At 38.2% G+C, this 25,724-nt stretch overlaps 1 protein-coding gene across 4 annotated transcripts in view; it reads right to left on the reverse strand.

The window, feature by feature from the left end:
• The window catches only part of Ctnnd2 (catenin delta 2), an 896,229-nt gene that overhangs the window by 587,572 nt on the left and 282,933 nt on the right, over positions 1–25,724 (reverse strand). Inside the window, exon 1 of one of the 4 annotated variants that reach the window (XM_060380402.1) lies at positions 3,780–3,802. The exons of the other annotated variants lie outside the window; for them this stretch is intronic. The gene's annotated coding sequence lies outside the window, so the exon portion shown is untranslated. Of the gene's footprint in view, positions 1–3,779; positions 3,803–25,724 lie in introns of those variants that run through there. 4 annotated transcript variants of the gene reach the window in all.

Below are 25,724 nucleotides of genomic sequence, written 5' to 3' on the forward strand. Positions count from 1 at the left end.
CTGTCATACTTCCCACCATGATGGCCATGGACTCTAAGCCTCTGAAACTGTAAGGTTCCAATAAATCCAATAAACTCTTCCTTCTATAAGTTTCCTTACTCGTGGTCTCTTAGCACAGCAGTAGAAAAGTAGCTATGGTAAAAAGCAAATAAAATCAACCCAGGCCATTAAAAGTCACACACCAATTCTGCATTTTTACTCTTAGAAAAAATAACTCTCATATCTTATCATATGCATGCTGTGGAAAGGATATTGTGTTATTTAGCCACAATGTCAAGTTTATCAACTTCCTAAAGCTTGCAGCTTATTTTAAAATGATCTGTATTGAGTACAATCAAACTTATCAAATATAGGTTAGAGAGATGGCTCAGTAGTTGTAAGAACTTAACGTCTCTTACAGAGAACCCAAAGAAGTTCTATTTCCAGCACTCACCCTAGGCAACTCACAACTGTCTATAACTGTAGCTCTAGGATATCCAATGCCCTTTCTACACTCTGAGGGCACCTGTATTCATACATGCTCATTTAGACATAGACTACCTGATACATACACTGTTAATAACCAAACATTATCTTGAAAAAATATTTTCTGTATTCTCAATGAAAGTCTACCTGATGTTATAGTGTGGAAGCAGGATGCCCATTTACTCATAATGCCTTAGCTGACGGTTTATCAGTATCAGCAATGTCCATTTACTCTCTCACATGGTAGGATATTGGGTTGCAGGTGATCTTATGGGATCTAGATCTTATGGGAGCTAGATCTTATTAATTCAGTTGTGGTTCCCTCCCTTCAGATAACTCTGGCCTGTGTAAAGTTGATATAAAAACAACCTAAGAACAGTGACCAAACCATAAATTAATGTGAAATGTGACCTGAAATAAAGGTAAAGGACAATAATTCAGGAAAGAGAGGATGTCAAAGAAGGAATGTAACTAGGATCCTCTAGAGCAAATGGAGAGAAATATAAACAAATACATGAAAAGACTGAGAGAGGATCAATCTTGGCTGACATCTTGAGAAGGGGGCTGGGATGGCATTGCAAACTATACTGCACAAACACAGTGGCTCCAGCAAGGGCTGTCCTCTCTTCAGTAAACTAGGGAGCAGGAGTGGGGCGGATCTCAGGACGGAGGGAGGGCTAGGAGGCACTTGGAGGACCACGGAAACCTTTTTTCAACTCATCAATATTCCAGTTCTGCTGTCTGGAGTGGTAGAATGAAAAGCTTTACGTTTTGTGTAGGCTTCTGTAGGCATCTATCTGGAAATGATTTTCACTGACATTTATTAACAGTTATTTTGTGCAGTTCAACTACTACATCATCATTTCTAGTTTTATCCAGAACTGTTCTAGTGCTGATACCCAGATCTCATCCTACCACTTACCTCTTGGACTCTAGATAATATTTTATTCATTTGAAGTTTCCTACTGTGTTTAAGCACAGAGAAGGGCTAAGCTATTTGTTAAATACAAGGTGTTACAAAAAGTACAGACGATGAAAGAACTGCAGACATAACGAGCAGGAGAAATGCAAAAGCCTCAATCTTAAGCTGATCCAAACGGCTTTGGTCAGACTTCCCAGCTAGGACTCTCAGCTTGGCAGAGCCGGGCCACTTGGACCAGATCTGTGACTGTCAAGCAAATGGCATTTTTTTAGACAAGTGAAACTATCTCACTCTTTTTCATAATTGTATGGCTAACATTTAGAAGGAAAACTGCACAGAAAGCATTTTTCAACTTGGCATTTGTAAAGCCTCATTGCGTATTTTCTTTTTGAATCCCATCCAACTCTGCTTACGCTTTCAGTTGCTGAGAACATTGGTTTGTGTCTTTCACTGTATTCACCAGATATAGAAACTTACATTTGAAATATTGTTCAACTTATTTTTTCTTAACAAATACCTACAGTAGGTAACACAGCGGAAATTAGCCATAGAATCTAATTTGTTAACTTAAGATTAGCTATTTGGTTACACACATGTATTATGTGTTTGTAGGTTTATGGTCATCTAAAATATATTACATTGATTTCAAAAGTTTGCTTTTATTATATGTACCTAAAGTTAAGTTTCATAGGCTATGACTAATATTTTGATAATATTATTGAATAATGATCAATATAGAAGATACTGCCAAAGGTTAAAGTCTTGTAAAATTACTACTCCTGTCTGTTTATTATTGCAGAGCTGGGATTCAAATCCAAGGCCTTGTGAATGCCAGGCGATTGCCCTGCCATTAAAAAACTGTTTTAAATCCACTCAATGAAGCTTATGTTCACATCTTAAAAATAAAATGTCTTGTTAAATGTACAATGATTAGCATAATCTTTTAAGTTTTAATTCAGGGAGATACTGAGCTAAATGTACACCTTCCAGAGTATATGCAAACTTTCTTTGTGAACATCTTTGAAATAAAATCTATCTGAGGGTGGGAAATTAAAATCTGAGAGTTTGAAACTATGTTTCTGTCAATGTTATTAAAATTTTAATAAATGTGAATTCAAAGAGCCTCTCCCCAAAAAGGTAAAAATTAAAAGTCTTGTTTACAACAATATGGCAATTCTTTATCTTAGCATCTTAAGACCTACATCTCCCCAAAAAGGTAAAAATTAAAAGTCTTGTTTACAACAATATGGCAATTCTTTATCTTAGCATCTTAAGACCTACATTAAAAGAAGTCAGTTAGGATCTTCTGGAACAGATAACTGCTTCCAGGAACTGATCGTAATAAATCTATAACTGGTATCATTGATCTGAAATAATTTCCTGTCACCATGAAATGCCACTTAGAAATACTTCAATTTTAAAGACAAAAGTGTAAGCACTTCCTGACTCTCCATGTTACTTCACTCACAATTTTATACTATACATGCATGCTACTAATATGACAATTTCATGTCTGGTTCCCATCGGCAAACTGCCATCATGCTGATCCTGGTCACATTGCCTGTCTGGTCTGTTCGTAACTGTTTTGATAACCTATTTGTATTTCAAAAACTTTCTTAACCATAATGCTGGAACAGCTGAAATCTGAAGCCGTTGTCAGTTTGGGGTGCAGATATATTCAGTGAAGTGTCTGAGTCAAAGCAAAGTGCAGAGACTTGCATGGGAATGGCTCTCTATAATTACGGGATGCATGCATCCCATTTACACCTGCACCATTTACAATAATCCAGACGTGATCATCGTATTGCAGTTCTAATGTATGACTCACTGAGAACCAAACCACCTCCGCAAGAAAGAAAATGCGGAGCAACAAGTGACTGACCCATGGTGTTAGATTCTTGCATTTACTTCACATAGTTGCACTACTAGCTGTTTTTTGTTTTTATTCTCTAGGAATGTTTCCTTTCTAGCTTATTTGCTGAAGGAAAAATGTTAAAAGAATCAAACTCCCAAATAAAACCACATTTCTTAACAAATCAAGACTTTTGACATGAACAACCATAACTTTCATGAAATCTAAAGCACACATCTATGACACACTAAGTTTTACTAAAAACAATCATTGAAAAGACACCATGATTAGTGGAGACAGAGGTCGGGCAGCAGACCTCACAATCACTTTGTTTAGTTCCCTTACTTGGCTCTCCCAAGTTCAGTGTTCATACACTGAATAAACCAACCATTGTGAGGTCAGGAATAAATTCTTATCATGTATATCTAAACATGACTCTCAGCCTGCAGTTACAAAACTTGAAAAACATCACAAAACAGCACGACTAATAATGAAAGCGTTGGAAAGTCAAACAAGGTTAGTTTTTATTGTTTCTTTTACCTTTGCTGGACCTTTGGAAATAAAGGGTCCTTAAAAACTTGAACACAGTGGTCCAGGCAGGCAAGTCCACCAGTCCCAGAGATGAAGAGAGGTTACTCCACCCTCCTTCCCCAGACACAGAGCGGGCTGTTCCAGGCTTTCCACCCACCTGCTCCTCCCTCTTGGAAAGAAGGCTAAAAGCAAGCAGAGGGGCTCAAAATCCAAGAAGGCAGAGAATAGCAGTCCTGACAAAGTCAGGATGTCGAATTTCCACACTTTAATTTCTGCTTCCACTAGCAAACAGTGTTAAGAGAAAGCAAAGCAAGATGCATCAGATAGCGCAAGCCTAGTGGTGGCTGTCTTAAAAGAGAAAAGAATAGAGTTCAGCCAGGCACAAAGGTCTCCATGGCAACAGTGAATTTAGACCCCCACCGGCATTATTTATGCAACATTTCATCACAAAAGGACCCTCCCACCAGCCAGCCCAGCAAATCCTAGTTTTTCACTCTTCCTTTCCTTTGCCCCAGATTTGTACCTGAATTCTTAGCTATCCTTATCTCAATCTGAAGAAAGAGAGCAAACAAAAACAGCATCAACCAAAAGCAGAGATCATAAAATAAGATTCTCAAACCAATTCTAGATGTTGGCTCCTGGGTGAATTAAAAAGCAAGATCAACCCTACTTCATATTGTAGGGAACACAGTGTTGGTTTCAAAGATGGACAGTTGCTGGATAAACATGTGCTTATTCTAATTATTCTTATTTTTGAAATGAGGTTACAATTCAAAAGGAGAATAAAATGAGGAAAAATCTAAGGCACATACCAGATGCACAGAAAAGAGAACTATATTGATGCAGACTTTGGGCTAAATTTTATATATTGATATAATCCTTCACACAACATAGCTATTGTATACCTCAAACAGAATCTTCTTCTCTCAATTTTAGCTACAAATTCAAAAACAAATCCTGCAATTTTAAAATACTTTTTTAAATTTTAAATTAATAGTCCTAAAGAAGCTGAACAGCAAGGATAACCCTAGGGAAGAGGCTGAAACCTCACTCAGAAAGGTAAACAGGATAGACATTGGAAGTAGGGGAAGACAAGGAACAGGACAGGAGTCTACCCATCAGGGTATCAAAGGAGATGCTGAGACTCATAGCCAAACTTTGGGCAGAGTGCAGGAAACCTTATGGAAGAAGATGGAGATAGAAAGACCTGGAGGAGTCAGGAGCTCAACAAAGAGATCAACAGGAAAAATAAAATCTGGGGCCAGAGAGGCCTGCAGAGACTTACACTCCAACCAAGGACCATGCATGGAGAAGACCTAGACCCCCTGCTCAGAGGAAGCCCATAAGTTGTTCAGTTTCCAAGTGGGTTACCTAGTAAGGGGAACAGGGGCTGTCTCTGACATGAACTCAGTGGCTGGCTCTTTGATCACCTCTCCCTGGGGGGTGCAGCCTTGCTGGACAGAGGAAGATGATGCAGCTAGCTTTGATGAGACCTGATAGGCTAAGGTCAGATAGAGGGGGAGGAGGTCCTCCCCTATCAGGGGACAAGGGAAAGGTTATAGCTGGAGAAGAGGGAGGGTGGATAGGAGGGTGGAGATGAGGGAGGAGGCTACAGATGGGATACAAAGTGAATAAATTGTAATAAATGAATTACTTAATTAAAAAACAAATTAATAGCAGGTCTACTTTTTTACTAGATTAGTCAAAGAAAGTTATTTGAAACTGAGATCACATCCCTATGTAATGATGTTGCTGTGAACATATGCAGGCATTTGCTTCAATTCTACAGACAACTATCAGCTGCCAGGTTGATGTTGGTTAAAGCATGAAAGAAATATTACCAGTACCCATCTTATAGATATCAATTTAAGGTTGGTTCACACAACCACTAAATCTTGGTTATTTTTCTACTTCTGGGATAAAACATCATGACCAAGGCAAATTATAAAAGAAATCATTTAACTTTGGGCTCATGGTTTCTGAGGGCTAGTGTCCACGACCATCATGACAGGAAACCTGACATCGGGCAAGCAGGCATGGTGCTGGCAAAGGAGCCGAGAGTTCACATCTTGAGACACACCCACAAGATAACTGAGAATGGCTTGAGCTTTTGAAACCTCAAAGCCTGCCCCTGATGACACACCTCCTCCAACAAGATTACACCTCCTAATCCTTCTCAAACAGTTCTACCAAATGGAGACCAAGCAGTCAAAGAACCTATGGAGGCCATTCTCACTTAAACTATACCACATGGTAACCTTGTAAGGTGAAGTTTTGATTTTTAAAACTGTGCAAGTTTACGAAAATGTCAAGCTTGCAGATTGCTCAGTGGGTAAAGGACTTGTAAAAGCAGAACATTTTTGGTTTAAATTTCCACAGCCCATTTTAAGTCAAGTGTGGCAGGTAGCATGTGCCTATAGTCCCAGTGGTGGAAGGTAAAGACAGGCAAGTTCCTGAACGTTTACGGGGACGCTATCCTGATGTACACAGTGCAGCAGCAAAAACTAAAGACAGCCTGTCTCAAACAAGGTGGGAAGTAAGGATTAAAACCCAAAACTAAAGAAAGCCTGTCTCAAACAAGGTGGGACTTAAGGATTAACACCCAAGAATACACACTGATATCCACATATAGGCCATGCACACGTGATACCCCCTCCACACACACACACACATCACAAGCACATAACACAGATCACATACATCACACATGCACATTAAAAACAACAACAAACAAACAAACAAACAAAAACAAACAAAACCCTAAGGCTATGGGATTAGCTCAGGCAGTAAAGTACTTACCTAGGTAAGTACTTTACTGCCTGAATCAGGTGTTTAAAAGCAAGATATTGGTTTGCCTGTGGTATATATGCAAGATTAGAGTCTCACAACAGCGTAATGCAGCCATGACCATTCAGGCCTTTACAGCCATTGAAGCAGGATAGTCTCCCCAAGCATGGTTGGCTACCATAAAAAGCTAAAATGTTACACTCAGGATGCAAGGCTAAGCACTGCACTCAGGGTCAGCTGCTTTGGACCCAGAGAAGAGCATGTCTGATTGCATGTGGGTTGATGTCCCAGGTCCCGCCTCTGAGAAAAAGGTATCAGACGGGTCTGATGCTCTTTGGGTGGATGACACCTAAATGAACATCAGTACAAAGTCCCAATTTATTTCTAATATCAGAGATCAGACCTCTACTCTTGCCTGATGCGTCTAAAACAAAAAGGGGGAACTGCAGAGAGCTGTGTAATGCCGCGCCTTAAGATGGAGCTGGTTTCCGCCTTCCACCTTCCCGATGGTGAGTGCTCTCTGTCACAAACAACTCCACATTTGGCTAAGGCCAAGGATCTGGCTTGCTTCCATGTATGTGGACCTATCTGCATTGCCCCCGTGGCACGCCTGGGTTGGCTACCCAGAGGCTATTTAAGCTGTGGGCTGGCTTTCCCCGGGGTCCGAGGATTGTTCAATGTTCCTGAATAAACTGCATTGAAAAAAAAAAAAGCAAGATATGTTAAATCCTTGTTTTGGGGAGGTGATGTCAAGTCAATCCCTAGGTTTATTGGAAGGCAGAGTTAGCTAGTTTCACACCAGTGCGAAAGTCTGTCTCAAAGAAAAAAGGAAAATAAAACATCACCTAAAAACATACACAGCAGCATTATTTGCTGACAGTTCCACAGTCATGGGTGAAAGTGAAGAGTCCCTGAATGGAAGGTGCATGGCACTTCCACTCTTCCTGGGATCCTGCCCAGTTGGGGAGATATAGCACTCCAAAATATGGACTTAACGTCTGAAGCAATTCTGAAGGAATCATGCAGATGCCTTTCAACACTGCACACTGCAAAAAACATACGCAAAACTGAGCTACTTCCCTTCTGTAACCAATTTATTTAAGGAAGAGTGTTGTAATGGCTGATGGGCTTTCTTCCAGCCATGTCTTTTTGTATCTAATACCTTCTTTTTCTTGTTTTTAAATAATTTTTCTGCTTCCTGCACCATTTTCCTGTACAGCTGCACATTTCTCCAGTATTTGTGATTTCTCTTGATGCTTCTCAGACAGTTACAATTGGGCAATGGGTTTATTACTTTTCTCTCTTATTCTACTTTCCATCAGTCCAATTATTCTTTTCATACCTTGCCTTGCATCTACTTACATTTATATTTTCGTGGCTTTAAAATTTGTTAGGCTACATTACAGAGCAGAGCTAACCTCGTATAGTCCTGGGGAGTACTGATTTTGCTCTGGAGATAAAATTTCTGAAACTTTTGTATATCATTGAATCACTTTCTCCCCTTTCTGATTTAATTCTCCTCTTTAAACTTATAGCACTAACACAATTACATTTAAATCCTTTTGTATCTCAGTATTTGCATTATGGAAACTTTCTCTTACCTGATATTTCATAACAACAAAGATTAGGAAAGGAAGATAATGATGCACAGTCCTAAGGAAGCAGCTGTCAGTCAATGCTGTAGCTCTTGTGCCATCCCCAATTCCAGTCCCAACCCCCAACAGAATATTGTCTCACTGGAATTTGAGAAAGGCTCTCTGCCTCTTGTGTCCCTTTCTCCATGTCTTTATAACTTGCCATACCAGCTGAAGATTCAAGTTAGAAATCTAAGTCTCTCCACTAGATACGTTTTCCTTGCCTCTGCTTTCCTCTTTGTAAATTAAATATACCTTACGTTATCATGAAAGATACATCTAACCTCAGCATATCACAATTCCAGGCATACTCTGTTTCTAGCATGATTATAATGGAATTTTGTACTCTGATTATTATTTCGATATTTGGAACTTTGTAGTGTTCACAGTAAGGAAGTTGAATGAACTCAAATTAGTGAGATTTCAAAAAAAAATGATTTAAGGTAAACACTAAACACGAAAGCAATTTCAACATAACTGGTTACTTAAAAACAAACAGCAACAACAAAAATCTTTAGGGGCTGTAGATACATTTACAGGCAGAGCCCACACTTGGTATACAATGTGGGGTCCTGGGTTCCAAACCACAGACACCAAAACATAGGAAGATAAAGTATCCTTGGCAAACCAGGAGGACAGGGAAATCCCTGGATTTTATGGTAACAAAAGTAATGGCTTGAGTAATGGAAAACAGGAACAATGTTTTACCTGTGTCTTGCCATTTCTCCATCCTAAATTTGAAGATACAAAATATGTAACTATTAAATAAATTTGATGAATTAGAGAAAAGATAGCCTATAATGTGCATACCAGTACTCCAGAACTCACTGTGATGCACTCAGTTCTTCATGCTACAGTACTGGTGTGTCTTGTGATCGTATCAGATACAGAGGGACATGTGTGCAGAATGGATTACTGTTCAACGAACAAAACACATCAGCAGAAGCCACATTTGATATTAAGACAGATTCTAGACAAGTAATAGTGGGTCAGCTGCTCCTGATGACTTAGGGACTTTTATATCTGTGTGCCTCACACAGACATACAGTCCCAGTGAAGGAAGGGTGCCCAGGTAATTCAGGAGTTGAGGAGTGAACACACTCAATGTGCATGGTATATTCAGATGAAAGTGTCTTTATTAAACCCATCACTATGAACAATGAATACATGATAATAAAATTATTTTTATAAATAGAAGGTGACTCAACCACATTAATCACTCAGTATTTTGAGAAGTTTTCAGGTCATCCAAGACACATTCTCATCCATAGCACACAGCCCTTAAACACCAATTGACTTAGGACACTGACATCTCAATGAATATCAAAAATTATATCATACCCATTTTGACTTCAAGTACTAAAGACTAACCATATCCTATACAAATTTTAACTCCTAAATTATTTTCAATGCTAGAGTTTTGGAGGCTGTAACAGGAATGTGCATTTGAAAGTGGAAGCATTAATTAGCTACTAAATATTGATGACTTAAAACAACCAAAATATTGTAACCTCAGAGATTTTCAGCAATATCACTGAAGAGAAAATGATTTTAACCTTTAAAAAGTAAAAGCAGGGTAGAGAAATAGCCATGTAATACAGGGTCATTAATTTAAAAAATAATTCGATCTGTTGTGACCTCCTCATACCAGGACAGACACAAAGTTATCTTTAATGACATGGCTGTATTTATCTTCTCATAGTAAAGGCAGAGTGGGAAGGGAAGCAATACAAATACATAAAGCTCTGAAATTATAAACAGGTGGCTTCATAGTGATTTACAAATAGGTGTCATACTAGCACGTAAATTTCCTATTTAACTTAACTTTTGATATTTCCATAGTTCTTCCTAAAACTCACATCTTTCCATAAATTTTGTCTTTTTGTTTTTGTGAACATAATATAAGAGCCAATATAAGAGCCTCTAATTCTACTTATTATGCTTCCAAATTCTAAGTTATAGAGTGACATGTGACGGACAGTCAAATTACCGAGTCTGCCTTCCAAGTGCCGTGGAGAAGCTCCAGCATGGAGATGTTTTAGCAATTAAATAATTGTAAGGAGTAACTGTTTTGGAGCTAGCTCAGCTTTTCATGTGTAGCCCTGCAGTTATCTCTGCTGTCCAAGGCCAAAGCAGACTGGAGGAGGAGGCAAAGGGAAGAAAAGGAGAAACGGAAGAGGAAACTGCAAACAATGCTGGCCTTCTGTCTGGGACATGGCAGTGACAGCTTCTCACATAACACCAGAACCCCAGTGCTGAATCTCTCTCCCTGTATCTAACCGTGGAAAGCTCGTTAGACACAAAAAGCAAGCCTCTTGTTCATGAGACTAGAAATGCAAGCCCTCAACACACTAGCTCATATTGTTACGTGGTATAAACTTCAACTCTGTCATGAGGAATGAAGAGAATTGTAAATCTCACTAATCAAATGTGTTCCGGTTACTACTTGCTCCATCAAGGTATCTAGGATTCTGAACTAAGCAAATTACAAGCTCTCCTTCATTTTATCTCAAAGTAAAGCTTCAGCAATGACAGATTAAGACCAAACACCTTTAGTAGCAGCTCTCCCTCCTGGCATGAAACTAATTTCACTGTCTTAGGACCATTTTGGGTTTCTTAAGCAGGACGCGAACTTGACCTTTCTGGCAGTAGTTCCTTGACCTGTTGGCATTCCTGATGGTGTAAATAATTATTTCATGAAATCCATGACTTTAGTTTTGGGGAAAAATAGAACTTGGAGACTAGAATCCTTAGGCTACTAAATAAATGACAGCAACAGAGTGAGGTCAAAGCACATTTGAAAATACATTAATTAATAAGAGGTAAAATTTAATAATAAACTAATAAACAATAATAAATAATAATAATAATTATTATATATCAGCTGTGCTGAGTTTGCTCTCAGTATATGTATATATATATATGTGTTTCCCCCAAATAATAGAAATAAAACTGATGTAGGATTCCTTTTATAGAGCAGTCTCTTTCTTTCTCTTTCTCCTTCTCTGACACATGTGCACACAGGCACACACACAAAGGAAACCAATGGCAGAATGCAATGGATTTTAAGTTACAAAAGACAAGTTTCCTCGTGGTATGACCGAGCCTACTTTTTGTTTCTATCAGAGTGGAGAAAATCTACTATACTTCTCTCTCTGCGCATCTAAAGTGTATGTTTAAGATATTATCTTCGGGGAAGTCATTCAGTTCATTTGGTTGCCAAGAATTCCACCTTAATCTCCCAGCATTAAAAATGACACTTTTATTTACTCTTTTTTTACTCTTTCATTCTTCTAACATTTATAGAAAGTGGCAATTATGAATAATGCCCTGTCAAAATAGTGTGAGCCCTGTTTCTTTGGTTGAATTTACATATTATGCCGTTACCCTTGGCGGAGGCACCAGAGGAATACCAATAAGAAAATGCACATGACTAAGCATTTTAAGTTTGTCCCACAATGTGCTTGGCTAAGACACTAGCTAAAGGGACTACTTGAAAACTATTTTGCATGCGGGCACACACACACACAAGAACCAACAGTGAGATGAAAGAAACCAGTAGGATGTTTTAAAACAAGAATGAGTTAAATTCTTGAAAACATAGTATCACTCAACATATCAAATCTTATTTATATAAATCTATATGTAGAATTATTCTCTGTATGTTATGAGGTACTTGAGTATTATCACATTTTACCAACATGGATGCTAGGACATTTTGTCCTCTACCTAAAGTTACCTTGTTTATTGGCCAGCTCAGTGTGTAGGGCTGACATTGATACTGTGTACTCAGAAAGGTAAAGACATAAACTGGACCAGGCTGGCTCATTGTAACTAGTAATTCTTGGATGGTAGTATTCTCTTTATGCTTTAGTATGTAGTTTAAAAAAACCGGTAACATTATCAAAGTAGTCTATCATCAGTCCTTCATGAATTATACTCTGTTATATTTCTTCCCAGTAGCTGAGAACAACCTTTAAGTACATTCTCTGTCTTATAGTAAGATTAGCTGTGTGTGGAGTAGATTAGGGTACTAAACCCAACAAGATCAAACTCATTTGTAATCAAATAATTGTGGAGTTGGGTTATGATTCAGTAGGTGAAGAGCTCACTGCAAGCATGAAGACATGAAATGCTCATGAAATAAGAATTTTTTTTATGTTGGTGAAATGAGATTTCATGAAGCGATTATGTACTCCCGAGCTTCTACATAAAAATTTGGCCTCGGTAGCATACACCTCTGATCCCAGTTCTGGAGAGGAGAGAGAGAGGTGGATTCCATTAGCAGGGAGGATAGCCACTGTAGCTAATTGGTAAGTTCTGGGTTCTGTGAGAGACCCTGTCACAAAAAAAAAAAAAAAAAAAAAAAAAAAAAAAGCAAGGTAGAGAAACAACTGGGGAAGATATCCCTGTGTCAACTTCTGGTTTGCACATGTATCTACATTGGGGAACAGAACCCCCCCCCCCAACATACACACACAGAGAATGAATTTTGCTCATAATATGGCAGCACTCTATACTATGCTAAAATGACTTTCAGAGAGAGCAGTATCTTGTCATTTGTTGACCTATTTATTGCATTTTTCTCTGTGAATTTTGAAGCCTTTACTATAAGACTCTAAATGTACCTTTCCTTAGTCCTGAAAATGTCACACAAGTCTATGATACCAGGAGCCATAACTGTATGCCACAACTTGAGCTTGTTCTAGAATTAATACTGAATTATTCAAAGTAAGGATCCATTTGATTTTGACCACACTCTGTAGAACTCTTAAATACTCAAGTCTGTCCCTTTATATCTTCAGTACACTGAGAATGGAATGACTTCTTGGCATTTCAGAACTACTCTCACACAAAGGACTAGATGAAAAATCAAGGTTCCTTTAGCTCTGTTTGTCCGTGCTATGTCTTCTAACTTTTGGTCTGCCTTTACATTAATGAGGCCCCAGTTATTTACATATGAACATCCTGGACCCATAAATACCTAGAGAATAGTGAAACTAAGGAAAGTCAGCTATCTCTTGTAGGTAATTTTCCTGAATAATAAATAGGAGTCACTCACTTCCTGTGCTACTGAAAGTGCATCTGCATACAACTGTTCAAAAGATGGGAAATAGGAAGTTTGACTTGTATCAAAACAGCAACTTAGGTATAACAGGTATAATGTGGGAATTTACTTATTCTATGAGCACATTCCAGTGAAGTGGGTTATGCTCTCATTTCGTCAATGAGAAAACAGACTCTGTGATTAAATAATTTTTCCCATACCACACAGACTTTAAGTGGTTGAAGCTACATTTGAATTTAAAAGCCCATTAGTGACCTATGTTCACTTATGACGCCTTCAGTCTTTCTCCTAGGAGTCACACTTCAGAAGCACTGCAGTATGCTCTTAAAATGTTTGCATAACACTTCAGGCTCAAATTTCCCACTCCCCTTCACTTTGAACACAAAACACAGTTCTGTGAGACTCTGCAGTTCCATCAAATCAGCCAGGTTCCTTTGGAATGAAGAGCTTGTGGCTGTCTCCTTTCCAGTCTCCCCAGTAAGCAATTCCTCATCAAACATGACTTCTTCAGTCATTTTAGACTCAGTGAAAGCCCATAACACACCACCAAAATTTAAAATCCTGTATTTTGACTGTATTTGAATGGTGCAGTTATACTATCTTAAATTAAATGAAACGTATCTCCCCCTTCCTTTACAATAAACCTGCTGTGGAAAAGTATACAAATGGAGGAAAGAGAGGCATTGTCTTCAAGTTAGTCCTTTAAAAATAATACTGAAGATAAAGAACTGAAAAATCCCCGTTAAAGCACATAAAACTTATAAATTCTGGTTACAGAATCAGTCTCAGAAAAGACCTCTGTACCCAGACATATTTGGTCTTTGTGGAGCTCCTGTCCTCTCCAGGTTTTACTAACTCCCCCTTCTTTTATAAGATTCCCTGCACTCTGCCCAAGGTTTGGTTCTGAGTCTCAGCATCTGCTTTGACACACTGCTAGGTAGAGTCTTTCAGAGGCCCTCTGTGGTAGGCTCCTGTCCTGTTTCTTGTTTTCACCTACTTCCAATGTCCATCACATTTGTCTTTCTAAGTGAGGATTGATTATCTTACTCTGGGTCCTCTTTCTTGTTTAGCTTCTTGAGGTGTACAGATTTTAGTATGTTTATCCTATCTTTATGGTCTAATATCCACTTAGGAGTGAGTATATATCATGTGTGTCTTTCTGCTTCTGGGATACCTCACTCAGGGTGATCTTTTCTAGATCCCACCATTTGCCTGCAAATTTCATGATTTCCTTGTTTTTAATTGCTGAGTAGTATTCCATTGTGTAAATGTACCACAATTTTCTTTTTATACATTCCTCCATTGAGGGACGTCTGGGTTGTTTCCAGGTTCTGGCTATTACGAATAAAGCTGTTATAAACATGATTGAACAAGGACCATGCATGGATATAACCTAGAACCCCTGCTCAGACATAGCCCATGGCAACTCAGTATCCAAGTGGATTCCCTAGTAAGGGGAACAGGGACTGTCTCTGACATGAACACAATGGCTGGCTCTTTGACCCCCCCACCCCACCCCGAGGGAGGAGCAGCCTTGGTAGGCCACAGTGGAGGACATTACAGCCAGTCCTGATGAGACCTGATATGCTAGGGTCAGATGGAAGAGGAGGAGGACCTTCCCTATCAGTGGACTTAAAGAGGGGAATGGGAGGAGATGAGGGAGGGAGGGTGAGGTTGGGAGGGAATACGGGATGGGCTACAGCTGGGATACAAAGTAAATAAACTATAATTAATATAAAAATAAAAATTAAAAAATTATGAAAATTAGGAAAAGCACAGCACTCAAAACCAGGAGGTTCCCTCACTGCACCATTTTCATTAGTATCTGTTAATGACTTACTAAAACAAACAAACAAAAAACCAAAAAACAAAATACCATCAGAAGGAAGTGTCTCTAAACAAAAATACAGAGGTCAGTCTGTCTTGCACATCAGGATGCTACAGTTTCTATAAAACTGGAAGAAAATATGTTAAGGAAGAGAAGTTACCCATCCCGGAGATTTCATATTCAGCAGACATTTTACCTCTAATAGAGCTTTTACTAATTTTACCAATTTTTATCATGAGAAGATTTATGCCTTTTAACTTTCTTAGGTGCCCTTTTTTGTTTGCTTCTTTTTAATGATGTGCATGTGCTTAGCGTGGTGGTGGGGAGTGGAGTAAGCAAAGATGCACATGTCGATTCTTCTCCTTCCATCATGTTAATTCAGGGACTGCACTCAGGTCCCAGGCTTAGTGACAAGTACCCTCATCCATCGAGCCATTTCACTAGCCCTGTATATTCCAATTTCATAAAATTGTTGGGGGGGGATTTTCATCTATTGTTTATAAAACTGTTAAGATTCCAACAGTATTTTTGTCATGTATTTTAATTTTTCTGAAAGTACTACATGCATGCTGACAAAAAAAAAAGTGGTTTCTGTTTGTTTGTGTTTGCTCACTTTTTCTTGACTTTTGCCAATTCCTTTATCTATGAAATCAATGGGGGTCAAAGACAAGATGTGCCTGACAATGCTACCATGTCCTGCGCAGTTGGATTTGCCCTTACTTGCCACGGCCAGGGTATGAAGAAAAGACAAGCACACAGACATATGTGCACAAAGGCGGGGCCTGGGACAACCATGCATGCTCTACAGGAGCACTCCTGCTATGGAGCATCCAGAACCCGCACATATTTGTTATGTTCCAGGGCCTGGCTAGAAGTTGTTAGGTGGTCTTTTAGTCCAGAAGTGTCAGGCTATGCTGTAGGAGCCTGGAAGGAGAGAGCTGCAGTGGCTGATTTTTGCACACACGGCCAGCATTTGAATTCAGAACACAGGAAGGTTGCGGTAATTCCCTGTGGCGCTGGGGCTCATGCCCATGCCCATGTTGAGAACACACAATCACTCAGGACTTCTCCTGATCCTCACACATTCACTCAGGGCTGCCATGGCTGCCCACTGAGAACAGTTCCATAACTTTCAGGGCAACTAAACTTGCTACTTGGGATTTTCATCATATAGTCCGTATGTAGACATAGACATATCTTTTTTTAATTAAAATTTTATTTTTTATATTAATTACAGTTTATTCATTTGTATCCCAGCTGTAGCTCCTTCCCTCACCCCCCCAATCCCACTCACCTTCCCTCTTCTCTTCCTATGCCCTTTTCCAAGTCCATTGATAGGGGAGGTCCTCCTCCCCTTCCATCCGACCCTAGCTTATCAGGTCTCATCAAGACTGGCTGCATTGTCCTCCTCTTTGGCCTGGCAAAGCTGGTCCCCCCTCAGGGGAAGGTGATCAAAGAGCCAGCCACTGAGTTCATTGCAGAGACAGTCCCTGTTTCCCTTACTAGGGAATCCAAGTGGATACAGACATATCTTAAAGCATTTCATCTCTGAAATTAAAGTCTCACAGGAGAGCAGATACTTCTGTTGGTGTATTTAAAAAATAAGCCTGTGACAACTCATTTATGTGTTTACTATACCGACCAACATAATATTTGATAACTATGGATTATTTCAATGCTGATAAGTGGAACATGGACTCAATCTAATTTCTTGAGATCTGCACTCTCTGTCTGGGAACCTAAAGGTGGAAAATTCATGTGTCTTTCAAGGAAATTTTCTTTTTATCCAGGTGACACTTCAGTTACACAGTGAGGAATTCCAGTTCAGAATCAGTTTGATATGAATCAAAGGTGCCTACTTTTATAAAGTCCCAAATAGTGAGCCTACTTTTTCCCTCTGAGGTGCAACCATAACTGCAGATTTGAGCTGAAACATGTGGCACAAATTTCCTCATCTGATATCGCTGGATGTCCAAGACAGTCAATGAGGTAGTTATTATCAAGATTATATACATACTTATATTGCTATGGGACAACCAGCAACCTGGCATTTTTATTAGTACAGCACAGGGGGAAGAGTTAAAACACACACACATACAATTGCACACACACACACACACGTGTGTGTGTGTGTGTATATATATATATATATATATATATGTATATATATATATATAGTTTGTGAAATGTTAATGACTTTTTGATGGACCAAAAAGTTAAAAATAGCTTACTATAATATATATGAAAATTTTTCTACACGCATATTGAATGTTTCTTATGCTTTGCTTTGAAAGTAGAAAAATGTGTCAATAAATGAACACGTACGTGTGCACATCTTTTAAAATGAGGACTAGCCCAAGACACTTTATTTCAAATTGATTGAGCAGAGGATTTTCAGACAGTGATACTACTAATATAAAGGCTTGATTTGGAAAAAAAATGTCAGCAATTGCCAAGGCATGAAATGAGAACACCGATGGGAAAGAATTCACAGGGAACACGTGGGCAGAAGCTGGGAAGGGATCTGCCAGCACTTGTTCACTGATCAAGTGAACAAAACATAAAGAAACCTATGATGAATGACTACTGTTTTCATAATCTTCCACACAGAAGTAGACACTTTTAAAAGCAACTCATCTCTGCTATTAAAGTCTAAGTAAAGAAAATGTAACATTGTGCTAGCATATGTACACATCAGAGCATGTAAGAATACATCTCATGTATTCATAATATTGACCAATATATAATTGATAATTACAGAAAAGTAGTTTCAAAAGTGATTCCTTTTATCCACAACAGCATGACAGCTACTTTTGAGCATATGAACTAATAAAAATGATCAGTTTGTTATCCCTGCTGTTTATACTGATGATTTCTTTCATTACTGAAGACAATGAATAGTATTCTGTTTCATATGAATTTTATTTTTTCTAGAAAATTTTTTTCTGAAAAATTATGTTGATAACTGAAGCAGATTTTATTCATGTTATTAAAAATAAAAATTAGATGTTAAATTTTAATGCGATCTGTTTGAAAATTCCTAATCATTTTAAATTAATCTAAATGATTCTATTAGATCTAATTGGAAATATTTAATTCTTTATTTCTTAGAACTCATTATGATTTTAGGAAGTTACAATTTCTAAATGAGAAAATGTATCATTATGATGATACTTAAATATATCTCCTGACTCATGGTTTACAAAGTGATCCTAAATATATCATCACTTGATATTCTTAATAATCTTTCAGGGAGCTATTAATATCTAAGTCCAGAAAGTTATGAATATAATAACAATATGCTACTTTATGCCACCGCAGCACTGAGAATATTGAGAATAGACTCTTCTCTCACACAATTCACCTCAGTTACAGCTTTTTCTCCTTCCACTCCTCCCATGTACTTCCTATCTCCCCACTCCTCAGATCCACTCTCCTTCTGACTCTTTTCAGAAAAAAAGCAGGCCTCTAAGAGACAACAACCAAATGTGACAAAACAGGATAAAATAAGACAAGGGAAAAGCCCTCACATTGAGGCTAGACAAGGCAAACCACCAGGAGGAAAAGTCTCAGGAGCAGGCAAGCATCAGAGGACACACCAGCTCCCACTGTTAGGAGACTCAAAAAGACACCAAGCAAACAGCTATAACATATGCCCAGAGGTCCTGATGCAGACCCATCACCACAGCATTTTTATTCGGGAAATTAAATTGCCAGGTTAAATACAGAAAATGCTCAGGCACCTATTAATATATTTCTTGCTACTCAGGTCTTCTTATTGAGAACACCCTTAGCTTCTATTATATCTTACACCATTTATCAGACGCCTTCCACCTTATACACAGAAATTTCTAAGGAGATTTTCTGTATGGTGAAAAGGGAGCCCTTCCTTCTAGTAACCACTTTTCCCAAGGTTCAGGAAGGCAGCAACAATATTCTAAGAGTTTAGACATACAGAAAACAATACAGCGTTCCATTTTTCTTCTAATGAAAGATAAGAACATCTCTCTTTTGAACCATGATGCTATTTCAAAGGGCCCCACCATATTAATTTAACTTTTAATTCTGGAAATTGTTCACACCAATGCCCTACTCCTTCTGTATTAATATAGTCATAATTATACATTATAGTGAAACGTTTATATGAGTTATTTATTTTCATTGTTGGTACCAAGAATAGTTTCATGATTTTTGTCATCTGGAAAGATCTGGGAATTCAAAGCAACACAAAAGAATTTTTTTCTGGCAATTTCCCCTGGGCCATGTGTCAGTATGCATAATAATCACGGTGACACACCACAGTGCTATTCAAACACTTTCTTGGCAGTAGCAGCAAGAAACAAGGCCACTGCCCTTTGGCCAGGGAGACCAGAGTGTCTCTTCCAGTCATCAGTCCAGATGGAGGAGTGACATGCTAAGCCAGTGGGACCACTAATGGAATAGACTTGTGAAACTCAGAAATGAACAAGAAACCAGCACACAAATTCACTTTATTTTTAAATACTAAATAAAAATCACTGAATCAGAATACTGATCTTCGCTTACCAGATTGAAAGCATTAACATACACTGATGGGCAAAGCAATCTTTGTACAACATCAGTTGAGAGGATGAATCTGGTACATTACATCACAGGAAATGCTAATAATTTCGTTGGAATATCTTGAGAAGTATAAATAAATGAGTTAACAATTTAAAAGGAAAGCTAAATATAGCGGGCTGTGTACCCGTCTGTGAGAAGGAAGCCACACGGCAAGCTGTTGAATGTTTATGCCTTTCATTCTAAAATGGAGCTCACACTCACCATCTGATGGGACTGCTGCACTACACTGTAAACCCCAGCATGTTCCCATGTGCAATTAGCATACTAAAAAGATAACCACCTCACTTTTCAGGGTTTACGCTGTCAGCTGCGATTCTCAGACTACAATGCTAAACGTCATAAGTTTCAGTACAGGCCAACACGCCATCCTATGCACCAAGCACAATTAGTCCACCTGTATTTTACTTACTAATGATGTAGTTCCAATTGTCCTCAACCTTAATACACATTCCGGTGTTGCTACTACAGGCCTCTCCCAGAAACTTCCATTGTCCTTAGATAACCAAGATTACCTCTCCACATATCTGCTGTGAATTGAAATAGACTGCAAACCCAATGGAATCCAGAATAATGGCTAATTATAGACTTTGCTGCATGCGGTTTTATTGTCACATATTTTAGTATGAAATGTAAAACCCAGAAAGATTATGCTCCTTAAAAATGAAAGGCAATGAATACAGACAGAGCTTAAATTTATAAATTATAAATATAGAAGCATATTATATAACTAAACAAATTATTAGTGTAAGAAACTTTATTGTATAATCCATTCACTCAGTTACTAAGGCCCTGCTTTGCTATGAACACCTTACTAAGGGACAAGGAAGTTGACAGATGTGACCACACTTACACACAACATATAGTCCAGTTTAGCTTGGAAACAGTATTTGTCTCCCACTGTTTCTTCTAAAAAGTGCTTTATCTCTGCTAAGCAAATCAATTTGCTTATTTCTACAGTGAATTTCCTGCCGTAAAATGCAATTATGGCCTAACAGATTAAATGAGTATTTTTCTTGTAAATTGACAAATGTACAGTATTAGAACATGGATCACAAATCAATTATGTTAATTACTGTCCTATGATATATAGATAGTAGAAATAAGAAAACAGTTACTATCACGTGTTTTCAAGCATTCATAGTCACAGGCTGGTTCTCCTTTGTCCCTGTAGTCTATGATTCTTTATAAAGGAAAACAGAAGCAATTCCTAAGTTTCATGATCTATAGATATTGACTTGAAAAATAGAAATCACATAGGGGATGATAAAGAAAGTTACTGTAATTACCCAGAAACAGTGGGGACTGGAAATAGGATGGTTGTGATAGAGCAAGATAGCATGTGTCAGCATGGAACTAATGAGAAAAGGCTGTTGTTAGTGGAAGAATTACATCCTCTCACTCACAGTTATACTAATGAGCACTCACCTGGGCTCTACTGTGAAGGGGTTTTGAAATTAGTTTAAGACTTCTTGGTAGTTGACATAAAATAGGAAGCCTTTAGAATCATCCCAGTTAATCAAATTAAACCACAGGATCTCATAGACACCAAATATGTGCTCTGGCTACAGTACAAGAATGTAGAAAAGGCATGAGTTGACAGAGAAGATGAGTTCAAAATTAAATGGTAGAAGGGACATATAAGGCAAAGAACACAGGGTGAGTCTCCAATGGAGATGACACTTAGCTACAGAAACAGCAAGGAACCAGAAACTTCCCCACACCTTCATTGGATGACACTGCTGAACTCAGTAACAACCTCAATAATCCCAGAAGCAAGTTGTGCCCTAAATGCCCCTAAAGGATTCTAGACTTACTGTACCTTGATTTCATTCCAATGAGGATCATGTTGGTCTTCATTTGACATAAACAAGATAGTTATAATTAAATAGAGCAGCAATATAAATCTTAACAGCAATAGGATCATACTGGAAAGGATTATGAGAAAGAAGCATTTGGATGGTCCATGACAGAACTGAATCCAGAGGATAAGAAGGCTCTATGGTGGGCTGATGAATTACTCTGAGAGGGGGACAAATTCAAATTTATTTTGAATACCCTGAGCTTGAGATGTCTCTCTTTTTTTGCAGCTGACAACAAGTAGCACATAGATACACACATTTGGAGCTCAGGAGAATGCAATGGGCAGAGACATAGGCTGTGTCATGAACACAAAAATTACATATGATAGCGTAGACCAACATGTGTGCTCCAAGGAATACTGATGAAAAAAGCGTTCAGAGTGTATTTACAAGTCTCTGGAAGGCCTTTAACAGTAGGAATGGGAGGAGGTTATACACTTGAACAAACTAAATTATAAGGGGAAAAAAAAATCTTGGCATCCTGATCCCAGAACATGTAAATGTGACTATATTTAAAGAGAGTCTTTTTAGATGTAATAAAATTAGAAGGAGGTCGTTAGGTAGGTCATCATCCCAGTAAGCAAGCAGGGCTCTCATAAGAATGAAAGCAAATGATGGAGGTTTGCACACAGGGAGCATGACCCACCAGTATGACACTACAGAACATTACAGAGCTTCTACAAGCTGAGGAATGGCAGCAATGGCCTACAGTCCACCAGAGGCCAGGGGAGGGCATGAGGCTGATTTACCTTCACAGTCTCAGGAGGAAACAGAGTTGCAGACACATCTTGAACGGGACTTCTGGCTTCTAGACTGGGATGCTAAATTGCTGTTGTTTAAGCAACCAAGTGACAGGTCCTTTGTGATAGCAGCCCTAACAAATTAATTCACACACAGTTTGCAAAAAAACGGACACTGAAATAGCTGGTAAATTGTATTTTGAGCATGACGGCCTTTCTCCCATGTTAAAATAAATGAAAGTGATAAAAATATGACAATGAAAAATAATGTTTACCTAATTAGAATAGTAATCATAGTTTAAATTTTTCATGTTTTAAGAAACATAAAACCTGCATCATTATCAAGCATAAATTGACTTATAAACTATATCCTTTTATTACATGTTCTGTGACAAAATCTTTTGAGATTCAATTGGTAAAAATAACTATTAATCCTTTATGAAAAATTATGGGAAGAAAACTGTTCATGTTCTTAACTATGAAGCCATTGATGCATGGTGGTCTTTGGGTTTATCTAAGTAATCTTTTTTTTTTTAACTTAGAACAGTTAAAAATGCCAGACTGTCAACAACCCAAGTGGCATAAATTCAAAATTTTGAGCTGAAAGTCTGTGAACACGGCAGGCATCTAACCCTCTCCAACTTGAAAAGGAGCATACCTTCTGCTCTAAGAAGAAATTGATACATAATTAGGCCTCATGCGAGGAATGTGTTTAAGGCTGACACTATGCATTATAATAAATTCTCAAGTCCATTATAAGGCATGAAAAAGAACCCAAAGGGAAGATACTCTCTTGAAATGGAGCAACTCTGAATTTTATCAACAATTTGCAACAATCCCTGAAATAGAAGCTGCCACCTTAATGTATTGTGCTAAATGCACAATAGTCTAACTCAAAGCAATAGAAACTATGAAGAGTCCTGTTAAATTCTGAATCATCGTGATTCGTAGAAACTTAGAAAATACCTGTTAGAAGCAGAAATTAATGCAGAACTATCTCTGACAGGCCTAAGGCTTTAAATATCATCTATATGCTGATGGTTCCCAAGGCTTTCATCTCAGTTCAAGGTCCCTGTGGAGCTCTGGGCTCACTGAGTCAACGACCTACCTCCCGCTTCCTTTTGGTATTTATTTATCTGATTTCTTGAAGTTCATGCCCCAGAATAGATTTGTAATTTCTCCTGTTATCCCTGTCCAATACCTGCTACCCTTTCTAGTTCTCATTCATCCCCACCTCTGTAAATGAAATCCTCAGCACCGTACTCCTAGGGGATAGAAAGTTCACAGCAAAGTTCTAGTTAAGTTGCTTTTCCTTGCATACCACAAAAATACATCAGGCAGATTTGGTTCATTTCACTCTCCTGCAAAGCATCTTGAGCTCATTCCCATGATTGCCACTAATGCCAATTACCCTTATCTCTAGTCTAAATGTCTAGCTTAGTGTGGTAATATATCTATAAACCCAGCTCTTCAAAAAGCTGAAGTGGAAGGATCAACTGAACTCATGAGGTCAAAAGAAAAACTTGGGCAACAGAGTAATACTTTATCTCAAAAAGTAAATGAATAACAGAATATTAAATTCTGCAGTAGTATTTTATTTAGTTTCCTTAAGTACTTGTCCTAACTCCAACCCATTGTCTCCACTCTATTTTCTACATAGTAGAAATTTTTAAAAAATTTTTCATAACATAATTTTACCCTTTTGCATCAAATATTGAAACAGATTCCTTGTGAACTTATCTGAAGTTTTAATAGAGAAGCACAGCTACTAATATACTCTTGACCAAAGAAGGTACTTCTCTACTTGGGAGGTGCTTGTCTTCGACTGCTGACAGCTTCGGGAGGGATACACATGGAATGGTGAGGTAATTAAGACATCCACCCAACCACTCAGATCAGCCAAGTCAACCTTAGTCATCAGCAGGGTGACTTATGTCACATACAACTGCTCCACATGTACAATGACATCATGTGAGTAAAACTCATCCTAGTCATCACTGGGCTCATCAACACCATTGCGGCTAACAGTGAGTGCCTGAATCTGTTGTATGTGATGGGACTCTTCTTTTACTTAATTTGTCTGTCTTCTCATCTTTTTTTCACATCCTAATTATGCTGTAGTGTGTCTTTCTTGAACCACCTGAGGCAATCCTTTTACTCCGTAGGCCCTCATCTTTCCCACATATGACTTTCCTCCCAGCACTTTCTGCAAGTCTGAATCACATCCAGGCAACCTTCCCCTCTGCTAATGCTGCCCTCCAATGCACAGTTTCAATGTCCCATGGGTTTTGTTGTATTAATACCACTCTTTGTCACCACAGGTATAAATTATTAATTTATGTAATTTTATTTACATATCTATTATTTGTTTTACCACTGAGTCAATGTGACACAGAAACATGTCTTCTTATTCACTTTCTATAAAATATGAGTGTTGTATTCCATTCATATGAACTATGAGTAGTTGATATTTATATGCTGGATGCTCTTAAGAATATGACCTTCTCTCTCAATCAGTGGGACCTGCTCCCCTCACTAGAACAGTCAGCCATAAGTGTGAGAGAATTATTCATTACTCACTGACCCCAAAAGGAAGAAGGACATTTCTTGAACTTTGAAACACATAAAATTCAATTATTTAGAACTTTATATTTTATATATATATTGCAATATATATATTTCAACACTATGTTTTTCACAATATGGTTGATAATATGAACCTGTAACCAATGAATTGGCAGGAAGGAACTTTCTGTGAGGATGTGTCTATACCAAAGTTGTCTTAGTTCCATGTTGGGTTAAAGCTAAGTGAAGCTTGAACCTGAGATGCCCATCGACATCTCATGGACTCAAGGTAAGAAAGGAATAAGCTCCTTCCATTTGACCAGGCCTCATTAACCTTTTATCATTGTAGTTTTTCATCCTAACAAAACCACACTGAAAATCCTTTAACCTACACAACGACCCGCTTTAAATATGAGCAGAAATTTGGAACTGATTCATTTGACAGCAATTTGGTTTGAGTCCTAGTATTTGCTATATTGATTTATGATCACAATATAAGTGTCCATGACAGACTTTTACTGCTTGTTCTGGACACAAAGTGCTACTTCGGTTGCCCAAACGCTGAGTTCCCTCTGTACCACTCCAATGAAATCACTAGGTCATTCTGCTCAGTAAAACTTAGCCAAGCCAATGAGAGTAATGACCTTCAGAAATTAATCTTAAGCAGAAGCTTAATGTTTTTCCAGGTAGAGAAAGCAAACATTTCACTTGCATTATCAAGGAGATAATACTGAAAAGTTTCAATGGCCCCTGTATATTGTATCTTGAAATACCAAGCATTCCAAAATGTATACTTGAAAAATGTTGAAGAGGTTGATGAGAAAAGCATGGTGCTCACCTCAAAAAGAAGAGACAGTTTATTCTGGAGTCA

This window comes from Meriones unguiculatus, chromosome 3 (genome assembly GCF_030254825.1).
Source record: "Meriones unguiculatus strain TT.TT164.6M chromosome 3, Bangor_MerUng_6.1, whole genome shotgun sequence".
NCBI lineage: Eukaryota > Metazoa > Chordata > Mammalia > Rodentia > Muridae > Meriones > Meriones unguiculatus.